The sequence below is a fragment of the Bidens hawaiensis genome, unplaced genomic scaffold, assembly GCF_021521415.1.
Source record: "Bidens hawaiensis isolate Kalapana, Puna unplaced genomic scaffold, B.hawaiensis_p1.1 tig00030780_1, whole genome shotgun sequence".
Taxonomy (NCBI): Eukaryota; Viridiplantae; Streptophyta; class Magnoliopsida; order Asterales; family Asteraceae; genus Bidens; species Bidens hawaiensis.
The window spans coordinates 166,640-172,639 of NW_027495144.1; positions in this window are offsets into that span (position 1 = coordinate 166,640).

Sequence of the window (6,000 nt, forward strand, 5' to 3'; positions counted from 1 at the left end):
AAAACAAAATGTGTTGCACGTGGGTTGGGATTTTTCTAGCGTTAATTCTACAGGCAACTTTAATGGTAGTCATCTCTATGGGCTTGATGATGACTATGACATGTCGCTATATATGAATATACTCAGAACTAAAAACGATTTACGATTTCTTCATAAGCTGCAATTGAAAGGCGATATATGGCAATCTGTGTAGAACATCAAGTATCTTAGGCAGCTCGACTTGAGTTGCAAAGATTTTGCAGGGACTCAAACTTCTAAATTCATTGGTTCTCTTATGAGCCTACGGTGTCTTATCCTTTCCTAGAGTAACTTTAGTGGAAGTCTTCCCCCACAAACAGGAAACCATGCAGAATTATGGGTCCTTGGTCTTGGGTAGCTTTTTAAACAACTAAGTAGGATGAACATGATCAAGTGATTAGCAATTCTGCGTTTGTAGCATCACATAAATATGATTCATGTGAATCTTAGCAAAATAAACGACTAGCTCAAGGTGGTCAGCAACCTTCCTTCTTTGGATAAGTTACAACTGGCTTATTCTTCACTTTTATATACATAAGTCAACGTTCCTGGTTCTTTATCTTACATCCCTTTTGATGCTTGCTCTTTTTGAAAACCATCTTGATACTTTGGCAACACAATAATGGATATCCGGTATGACCGGTCTATTATCACTAGATCTAATTACTTTTTATGGTACTATTAGTTTTCATAATTTGACGTCTCTAAAGGATCTTACTATGTGTAAGGCCCCGAACCCGGTAGCCCTACTTTCGTGTTGGATTTACTCATAAACGCAGTTCTAAATATCAGAGTTAATTAAAACATTCGCGGAATATAAAAGCTTTCATAAAACATTTCATAACAAAACACATCTTGTCTTAAAACAACATCTTATCTTTCAAAATAAACAAAACATTAGACTTAAACGTCTTGAGTCTTCCGATGCCAGCCTCTTATTCAGTACCACGTGTCTCCTCAAGCGAGCTGCCTCATCCTACTCACCTGCGTGCATACTAAAAGTCAGCTACGCTGAGTGAGTTCTAGTTAATCATACACTATACAATACACATAAACTTATATTCTTTCATTCATACTTTCATACTTTCATACTTTCTTTCGTATTAACTTACTTTCATATCTTACGTTATAAAGAGCATTACGCCCTACATTCCTCGAGTATTATTAGGGCTCGGTACCCTCCTTCCTCGAGTATTATTAGGGCTCGGTACCCTCCTTCCTCGAGTATTATTAGGGCTCGGTACCCTCCTTCCTCGAGTATTATTAGGGCTCGGTACCCTCTTTCCTCGAGTATTATTAGGGCTCGGTACCCTCTTTCCTCGAATATTAGTAGGATTCAGTTCCCTAGTTCTCGAATATTAGTAGGGTTCGATTCCCTCTTCGTTACCATACAACCATACATCATACCTCGAGTATTATTAGGGCTCGGTACCCTCCTTCCTCGAGTATTATTAGGGCTCGGTACCCTCTTTCCTCGAGTATTATTAGGGCTCGGTACCCTCTTTCCTCGAATATTAGTAGGGTTCGGTTCCCTAGTTCTCGAATATTAGTAGGGTTCGATTCCCTCTTCGTTACCGTACAACCATACATCATACCTCGAGTATTATTAGGGCTCGGTACCCTTTTCGTAACCATACAACCATACAACCATCATTTCCTTCTTTTATTTACTTTATCACGTTCATACACATAAGCATACATATCATACTTACCTTATACATAGCGTTACAACCTGACAGTACGTGCAATATCCGAAGATCGTTCACGTACCATAAAGCAATCATTCATACATATCACATCATTCACATAAGGCATACACTTATCTCTTAGGATAAGCGTATTAACAAACATATCGAGTATGCACACAGCCCCGAAAACATAACACATAAATGGGGCTAGAAACCCACCTGAACACGGTTACGTTCACCGTTAATCGTAATCCCTTTCTTCAGTTGTGCACGGCTGACTGTATAACAAGTATACGTATCAATTAACTATCACTACTCATATCATCTTTCTAGTCTTAACTACTACCCACAACGAACGGGGGTTCGGGGGCAGCGCCCCTGGCAGCGGGGTCTAGGAACGGCAGCCCCTAGCAGGGTCCAAGGGGCAGAGCCCCTGGCTGGGGTCGAGCTGCCAGGTCAGCTTGGAAAAATTTTATTTACATTAACTGTCTTAACACATTTTCCATTAGGTTTTTAATTTATTTTCTAATCGAACTTGACTTTAGGCGAAGTTAAACCTTAGGCGAACTTAGCTTTAGGCGAAGTTAAACCTTATGCGAACTTAGCTTTAGGCGAAGTTAAACCTTAGGCGAACTTAGCTTTAGGCGAAGTTAAACCTTAGGCGAACTTAGTTTTAGGCGAAGTTACCAGCTAGGCGAACTTGGCCGTAGGCGAATTTAAGCTTTGAAGGCGAAGTTAAGCTTTGAAGGCGAAGTTACCAGTTTGCAGGCGAAGTTATCAGTTTGCAGGCGAAGTTGCCCAGTTCGCAGGCGAAGTTGCCCAGTTCAGCTACGGGTTTGGTTTTTATCAAGCATTTTGGCGATTTTAATACCCTTGTTATGGTTCGACATCACCCACTAACGTTCCCTAACCATTTCGTTCGTATATATATCCCGTATATACTATAAAGCTTGGATCTTTAAGCTTAAGGACATTCAATAAAACATAAACTTTAAAGGTCAAGAACATACCTTTTGTGCTCGTTTGGATCTCGTTTAACTTGTTTAATCACAACTAATCGTTTACTCTCTCTCGGATCTTGCTCGTTTCTCTCCCTCGGCCGCCGGCCGTATATGGCGGTGTGTGGTGTGTGTGTGTTTTGGAGTGTGTAGAGATTATGATGGAAATGAAATGAGGGTTTAGGGTTTTAGGTTGGTTTAGGGGATATTTATATCCCTTAAAGCCCATGGACCTAAAGCCCATTCTCATTTAACCCATCTCAATTAATCTAAATCCATGATCCGTTCTTTACTCGATATTAATTAATTAATAACGCGGAAATCACTAAACGTAACTTTCTTTATTCAACATTATAAATTTTAGGATGTTACACTATGTTAGATGCCAATATCATGAATTCTTCATTGGTATTATAAGAGTTGTCTCATAGCAATCTCGTGTCGTTAAATCTTCAGTTTTGTTATATTTCAAGTTAACAACTAAGTTTCTTTCGCAACTTAGACATCTTTTCCTAGCCTTGACCTATATGGAAATCAACTCACTAAAGAAGTACCAAAATAGTTATGTAACTTTTGTAATTTAAGAGAGACTGATCTATCAGCTAACTATTTTGCTAATAGTAGCATAACATTTCTTCTTGAAAGATTTTTTGAGTGCAAATCACCTGACTTGGAGTCATTTGTCTTGCAACACAACAATATAGGCAGTACACCTGCTCCACATGTAACTTCATTTCTTAGGACACTTTATTTTAGTGAAACTGAACTTTGTAGTGTCATTCCATACTTAATTGGAAACTCTTGGTCAACTATCAAAGTTGACTAGCGATCGTGAAATATTTAGTTGGGGGGAGGGGGGGGGGGGGGCGCACTTTAATCCTAAGGCTGGAAGATGTAAATTGGATTCTCACTTTCCCCTTGAAATTGAATTCTTGGGTTTTAGGGCCTTAAATTTCCTTTGTGGGCAATTGCTAAAGTATTTTATGGCTTTGGGAATAAACAACACAAATATTTCATCAACCATGCCCGAGTCATTCTTAACTTTATTACCCAATCTACGTCATTTAGAAATGTCAAACAATAAGATCAAAGCAGTGTCAGCGTATTTTCAAGCATGCGTCGAATAATTGAGTTACTTGACATGATCTATAATGAGTTTTTGACCATTAGACCCTTTATTGTGTTCTAGTGGTGTGAAATGGACATATCATCTTAATTTGGGAATTAATAAGTTATCGGGTGTGATTTGAGAGTGTTAGCAGAAGTGGCCAAGTTCGAGAGTCCTATTACTAGGTAATAATAATTTGTATGGTGAAATATTTGAATAATTGTTTTCCTTGTCTCCTCTAGAAATATTGAACTTGCACTGGAACAAGTTATCAGGAGAATTATTGGCTTCTGTAACGAATCAGTCAAGATTACGTGTGCTTGAACTTGGAAGTAATGATCCCGTTAGACACATTCCACCATAGATCGAAACGAAACTTACTCTTTTGAGAACCCTAAACTTAAAAACAATAAGTTTGACATGATTATTTAACGAGCTTTATTATCTTACGTGTGTCTATAAAATAGATATTGCATAAAACAGCATGTCCGGAAATATACCAAAATGCTTCAACAACTTAATTGTCTTGGCCAGTAGTGCTGATTGGGGGATTCTTTTTCATATCCAGAAGCAAGCATATGGATCCCACAAAGCCTATACAGATACATTAGTGATTAATTCATGAGGGGGCATGCATGCCAAAATCTTAGAATGGTGATCTTACTGAACTTTTCATGTAACAATCTTGTTTGGCACATTCCAAGTGAGCTAACATCTTTCAGGAAATTAATATCATTGAATCTATCGAGATATCACTTAACAGGAAATATTCCAGAGATGGTTGGAGACATGCGTAAGACTTTAAACTTTCGACTTATTGGTAAACAATCTTTCTGGACGCTCTGTTGCGCTTTACAAGGTTGAGTTCACTAAGCACCTTAAATGTTTCCTTCTGAAAGGAAGAATTCCAGCAACGCCCAATTCATTGTTTAAGTGAGCCTAACTTCTTCGGAAAACATTTATGCGATGTTCCGTTAAATAAAGACAAGGATTGTGTAAATGTGGCGGCTTATAGGCAAGAAAACATGATGGATTCCCCGACAACTAAGATAATAAAATTGCATTGTTTAAATCCATCATGTTTTTTTTCCACCATGTTTCTTGCCATCGCCAACTATCACATTTACATGGTCCTCATCTTTAATTAATGGAACATCACATAGATGGTTTCCAAAGAAGTTAGACTCGCTTAAGCTCTGAAAATGGTCGCTTGCTGGAATTATTCCAGTTAGGTTGTTGTGTTCCTGAGTTTTAGTTAACGAGAGAAAGGAAAGTTGTTGTGTTCCTTTCTATTCTTTTTCCTTTCTTTTTCTTTCCCTTTCCTTTCTTTTCAATTCTTTCCGTTTTGGAAAGAAAGATTTCCCTCACTTTTCTTCTTTCTTTCTCCCATTTTCCTTTCCTTTCTTTCCTTTAATGAATCTTGGGAACACAACATGATGTTTCTTTCCTTTCAAAAAAAACTTAGGAACACACCAACTCTTTTCTTTCCTTTCATTTCTTTTCCTTTCTCCCCTTTAATGAAACTCGGAACACAGTGTTAAGGTGCTCAGTGAACTCAACCTTGTCAAACTCAAAGGAAGTGTCCAAAAAAGATTGTTTACCGACATGTCAAAAGTTTGAAGTCTAAGCTTTTATCCAATAATCTCTCGGATTTTCTCGTTAAATGTTATCTCGATAGGATCAAAGATATTAAATTCTTGAGAGATTAGCTCCCTTGGAATGTGCCCAACAAGACTATTGCATGAAAAGTCCACGAAGATCACCATTCTAACCCGTTCAACATACATGTCCTTTTCTTGAATTTATCACTAATGTATATGTATAGGCTTTATGGGATCCATATGCTTTTGGATATGGGAAAAAAATCCGATCATGTTTAGCACTAATACCCAAGACAGTCAAATTGTAGAAGCATGTTGGTATATTTCTGGGCATGTTGTTTTGAGCAATATCTATTATATAAACATACGTAAGATAACAAAGCTTGTTAGGAATAATTATGTCAAACTTGTTTCATAATATTAGAGTTCTCAAAACAATCATTTCTGTTTCGATCCATGGTGGAATGTGTATAACGAGCTTTTGTTACTTTCAAGTCCAAGCATCTGTAATCTTGACTAATTCGTTACAGAAGTAGATAATTTTTCTGATAACTTGTTCCCTTGTAAGTTAGATGAGACGAGGAAAA